Source organism: Arachis duranensis, chromosome 3, assembly GCF_000817695.3.
Source record: "Arachis duranensis cultivar V14167 chromosome 3, aradu.V14167.gnm2.J7QH, whole genome shotgun sequence".
NCBI lineage: Eukaryota > Viridiplantae > Streptophyta > Magnoliopsida > Fabales > Fabaceae > Arachis > Arachis duranensis.
Genome location: NC_029774.3, coordinates 7756058 through 7762838, shown reverse-complemented (window position 1 = coordinate 7762838; position 6781 = coordinate 7756058).

Below are 6781 nucleotides of genomic sequence, written 5' to 3'. Positions count from 1 at the left end.
CAGAAATAAAATATGAATAAAATATCAGAATATATTTTATTAAATTATATTACTCATAATTTTTTTAGTATTATGAGTATTTTTTTATTTAATATTATTTTAAACTAAAATTTTAATTATTTATGATTTTATTATTAGTTATAATTAGTTTTTTATTTACTTTGCTCTTTTTAATAGAATCAATAATTTATATTATAACAAAATTATAATAATAAATTAATATACAAAAATTAAACTTACAAATTTTAACAGAGTCAAACAAAAAAATTTTTTTTTATACAAAGACAAAAATAAAAATTTCATAAAAAAATATAATTATATATTTAAATATTTGAGTATTAAAAGAGACTACAAGCAAGAAAATAAAAGATAAAATTGATAAAAAAAAATAAATTCAATCCTAGCATGATTTTTTAAATACAGAAGCTACAATTTCCTGCTTTTTATAAACACACGTTAAGAATGTAAAATTACTTTGGCGTTTAAAGCATAAAAAGCATCCAAACATAAAAAAGAGACGTTCAATACATTCAAACGTACTTCTTTTTCTTTCTAATGCTAAACCTAACACAACCTTAATCTATTATTAGATTTTTTATTTGAGTTATTCACAATTGAGATAAAGCCTACAATTTATACATCTTAAGTGACTTTTAATACACTTGTATTCTTTACACCTCCCTCGAACTAAAGAGGAATTTTTTAAAACACCTTTAGTTTGGACATAAATTTATTGAATAAGGTAGCTGGTAGAACTTTTGTAAAAATGTCAGTAATTTGTGCATAAGAAGAAATATGAACACATGAAGGTGGTCTTTAGAAATACGATCAGAAATAAAGTGGAGATTCACTTCAAAATGCTTATTCCTACTGTGAAGAATAGGATTCTCGGCTAAAAGTACAGCTCCAAGATTGTCGTAGAAGATGGTGGATGCAATGGGTGAGTGAACTCAAATTTTTTCCAGAAGCTTCTGAATCCACACAAGTTTTGTTGTCGTATCAGCCAAACAACGATATTCTCTGCTTTTATTGAAGACCTGTTTATAGTTTGTTGCTTGAGGCTACTCTGGAAAATTGAATAATTATCCAAGAAAATATAGTAATCACTTGTAGATTATCGATCATCAATATTTGTGGTCCAGTTAACATCAAAGGCCAAGAGCCAAAAATCAAAACATTTTGTGTATTCCATGATGTGGTTGGTGCATGAATTGACTAACCTGATTCATTGAATATGGGATTTCAGGTGGGTGAGAGTAACATAATAAAGATCACCTACAATTAATCTGTACAATTTAGGATCTTCAAACAGATCAATGCCTTTTAGAGTTAATTTTGAAAAAGGCATCATAGGGGGCATAGTATTAGAATTACACATAGTAGCTTTATTTAACATGTAACACCCTAATTTTTAGTAGCTTATGATTGTATTAAAAGTCTTAGTGCTACTTACTTCTAAACTTTTCTATTATATACTATCTTTATTTAATATTGAACATTTGCGAATATTTCTGGGAGATGTTGGATGAGGTTGAACAAGTCCTTATAACTGTGTTGGAAGAGAACTGGGGGCAGCCTTCCCATCTTGATACCAAGAAATTTCTAGGAGATCCTTCACTTCTCCGAGCTGAGTTGGGTAGTGGTCGATTTCTTTTCTGTGTTGCTTTGTTGTTTCTTGTTTATTTCTTTTTCCATTTATAACTTGGTTTCTTGCTGTGTATTTTCAGAGATGATTAAAAATAATGACTTTAAACCTCTTAATCACAAAAATATATATTCACATAGCATTAAATACATAGACTTATTCAAAGATTCTCAAATACAAATTCTATCCCTCTAAAACCAAAATAATAAATGACCAGGGAAAAAATAAAATCTAACAACTTAACGTATAAATGTAATCTTCTATATTCCTGTAACTCCGCACTAAACCTTCGCACCTGCAGTTGAAGGGGGTGGAAATAGAGGGTAAGAACTGGAGAGTTTTTAGTAGAGTCGGGGTGTATAGTTATATTCATTGGTATATATTTGGTCAACAATAACAGTCAACAAAGTACAATTCAATTCAACATAGAATCCAGTCACAAGCACACACAATCATAGAAAACACACTCACAAACAAATATGCGCAAACAAGTATGATGCATGTCTATTCCTATCGCAGGCCATGAGCTCATGTGTCGGTTGCCTACCCGCTCCCGACATTACCCGAGCACAAGTCCCAGATATGATTTTCCAGATACATACAGTGTGCATATAAGTCTTACGGCCAAGCCGCATACAGTGTGACTTTTAAATGTATTTCAAAATGCTTACATCTGAAAAACAGTTCTCGGTGTGTAGGCGTCTCCACCATACATTTGGCACTAAGGCTCAGACAAGGTCGCATCTTCTCTCCTGTGGCAGACTGTCTTTTAAAGCTTTTTCTTTATCTTTGCCCTATGCTCTCCTGTGGCAGAGATCTTTTCAATTAATACATTCTTTTCTTTTCTGTGCTCTGCTCTCCTGTGGCAGAAATTCCTTTAGTTTCTTTTAATTTGTTCTTTTAATTATTTTATTCTCTATTATTTATTAAATTATATTCCTACTTAACCCAACAACCTTTGTCTGAGTTTGGCTTCGAGTGTCATAATCTCTATAAGCAATTTCTGTCTTATAGGTGCAACTCTCTTGAGCCGATGTATATAAACATAACTTCTGTAAGCAATCTCTGTCTTACAGGTGCGACCATCTTCTAGATTGGTCGATGTATCTCTGGAAAGCAAATCTCGGTAGACTTACCACCATATCTATGCTTATCTCATTTTTTTTCGTTCTTTCTTTCTTTCTTTCTATTCTTTCTTATCATTCCATAATATAAATTATTTTCGCATTATTCCCTCGTCTTTCTCTACGTTTCTTATAGAAAGAGAATCAAAGATTCTTAATTTAGATTTGTCTTTCTAAAATTTTTAGGATAGTTCTCTGCTTACCCTTTTTGTATATCATAAATAAAATAATATTTTTAAATAAAATACTAATATATTATATTGATACAATTAATGCTAGTATAATAATAAAGGAGTATTAACATTATTATTTTTATATCAAATCTTGTTTATTAATGTTCTATTCTTTAAGCTTTTAGAAATTATATTCCAACCTCAATATTTTAAATATTTTACTTTTAATCCAATATTTTATAAAATTATTAATTTTAATTTCATATTTAGAAAGGTTACTAATTAATTTTATATCTCTAGAAATAATCTTAAACTCCTATAAAATATCCTACTCAAAATACCCCCAATGCTTATATAATTATTATCTTTTAACCCCGATCTTTTATCAAACTACATTTTCATATTCAAAAATAATATTTGTGTTGGTGAAAAATACTCTTTTAAAACTAAAATATTTTCTTGCGATCTTTTAAAATATATACTTGATTTTAAATTCGTTTTTCGAGTTCTTCGATTACCGATTTTTCACAGCTTTTAATTTAATCTCTCGGTCATCAAATCTCGCCAATTTTTTCAAAATATCACATCACAATAGTCCCAAAATGATTAAAACAATCACAACTGAATTATTCTTCATAGCCAAACCAACAAATCACAAGCAACAACAATAATTTAACATAAACTCATTCAAACTCAAACAATAATCAACCAAATCAACATTCACATTTCATTATTATAAAATTACCAAAATTCTACTTCCGTACGAAATCAAAATCAATGAAAATTTTAGAAAAATTTTCTGACCGAACTATAAAAAAAAAATCGTCAGAAATCGTTTGTTTATTATAAAATCCACCTTGCTTCTTTTCTTTGGTTTCTTTATGGCCTTCGCCAAATACAGATTAAATAAGGAAATAATAATAATATAATAATGATAATAAGTAGTAATAATAATAATAATAACATTTATAAAAATTAATTTAAATTTTATCTATTAAAATAATTTTTAATAAGTAATTCAAATTAATAGAATACATCATAATTTGAGATATGGAGATCAAAAGATCACCATTCATTAGATAGAAAATTAAATTTTAATCTCAGAAAATTACGTAAAGTTTCCAAATCCTTCATCATTATTGTCTCCTATAATTACTATATCATCTACATAAGCTAATAAAGATATAGTCGAATGAATAGTAAATCTAACAAGGATGAATCTGATTTAGTGTTATGAAAACCAAAATTATGAAGAGTAGTGTGTAATTTATTAAACCAAGCACGAGGTACTTGTTTCAAGCTATAGTTGGCCTTGTCTAATTTACATACAAGAGAAGAATCTGAAGAGATAAAACCTGTGGTTATGATATATAGACATTTTCATGCAAGTTTTCATTAAAAAATGCGTTATTGAAATCAAACTGACGCAAAATCTATCCCTTAAAAATTGCAATAGAAAATATAACTCAAATAGTGTAGTAGGGTGAATGATCGGGCTAAAAATCTTGGAGTAGTTCACTCCCTCAATTTGGTGGCATCCCTTTGCTACTAAATAACCTTTATACTTTTTGATAGTGATGTTAATGTACTTATTTATAAAGAAGAAATTTGTTATCTAAAAGTTGATATCCATATTTGAATTTGAATTTGTCAATAAATTCTAATTTAATGCTTCTTTGATCTATTTTTTAATTCAACAAGTGTGATTAAAAATAAAATAATAAACTTATAATTAATATAACATAATATTAGAATTAATTTAAAACATATATACTTTTTTTAGTTCCTTTAGGGTGCACATGGATCAAGTGAAACCATGTTCGTTTTGATCCGGACTCGATTCGAAATAATGACCACATCTAATTTTGAGACCCTTATCTAGTCATAGACCTGATAAAATTACACCAAATTAGTCCCTAAAAGTATTCAGAGCCGGGCTGAATCTTCGGATCGGACCGGATCATGTGCACCCTTGCTTCTTGATAGTATTATCGGAAACTCGTTTAATGGCAATGGGGGATGAACTAAATGCGATGTCTGATTTTTCATTAATGCATTACTCCTCCTACATGGCCTTATACCAGTGTAAACAGTTAATAGCTTGAGGTATATTTCTTGGAACATTGTTAAGTAAGTCTATTTTGGAAAGAGCAGTAGCTAAAATTCTTGGTTTGAGTTTGCCAATTTTGGATGTAGTATGCATAGGGTGGGTGTTCTGAGATTTTCGAATCTGAGTTATTGCTGGTAATTGGGTTTCATGGCCAGGTACGTATGGGAATGTTGGAAGGAGGTAAAGATGTGGAAGTAGTATGAGTTGGTGAAGTTTGTGAAACAATTGAATTTGGATCAGGAGAAGTATTTGTAGAGGTAGAAAGATGAGAATTTTGATTAGAGGTTTGAAAAATAGAAGTAGAATTGGTTGGATTTAAACCAAGTAGGAGGAAGGGAGGCATCTAATTTTGGAATATGCGCTATGTAATTCAGGATATATAATTCTGAGTTACATGAAACAGAGGAGTTAGTAGAATTAATGCAATTATCAAACATAGTAGAATATGGTGGAAACAAATTTTCATCAAAAATAACATTTCTAACACTATGATCTTTTCTTGTTTATTTTGATATTTAAAACCTCTTGACTGTGGAGTATAGCCTAAAAATAAGCATAATTCAAATCGATAATTCATTTTGTGTTTATTGAAAGGTTAGATGTGAAGATAGCAAGCACATCTAAAAATCTTTAACATAGAGTAGTAATCAGGTTTAGAGCCATGTAGCATTTCAAGCACATCCAGCAACTTCGTCATTGCTAACTCGTCACGATATCCTTCCGTCAGTCGTCACCTTCTATACTAAGTTTCTTTCTTTGATTAGTTTTTTTTTTAATTATTTTTTTCAACATTTGATAATTATCAATAGATTTTTTAGTAAATTTACCGATATCCGTAATTTTCTTGTAGTGTTTAATTTTGAACATTATATTTATTAAAAAAATGTATTTGATAAATTAGTTAATAATTACTATGAGATTCATTAATAATTTATGCAAAATATATCATTGACATAAATTTTAAGATTCACAACATTTTTTTTCTTTTACTGCCAAAGGGACAAACAGGAAACTAAAATAGATCTAATAACTCTAGACATCTTCCACATAATTTTTAACATACCACGTGGTATATATATATTGAATATTAACTATATTAAGATATTTGTGAATATAGATATTTGTGAATCTTAATATAGTTAATATTCAATATATAATCCACATAATCTTTATGGCAATATATTTGTTACCTAATATATTAAATATTAACTATATTAAGATTCACAAATATCTATATTAATATATGTCGCGTTGATTTTATATATAAAATAAAAGTAATTATGAAAAATATGTGATATAAAATATATATTTTATAAAAATAGCATCAACATACATATCAAGTCAATATTTTGGTTTTAAAATTTACGTTCATAAATAGAAAAATAAAATATTATATATAATATTTACAGAATATAAAAAAATTGTGATAATTTTTTAAAAAATATAAAATAAAATATTGTAATTATTGATTTACAAAAATAAAATATAAAATAAAATATTAAAATTATTAATAAATTTCAACATAATTATTCATTAAAGGTTAATTTACATATTGATTACATATTACTTTTTTTTAAAATAGTTAAAAAGAGAGAGATATCCACACTGACACTAAATTAATAAGTTTGAAGTCATAATGTAATTTATTATAGAATTAAAATTATTGATGATTGATTCATTGAAATATATAAAATAATAATAATAATAATAATTTCTAAAAAATATGGAA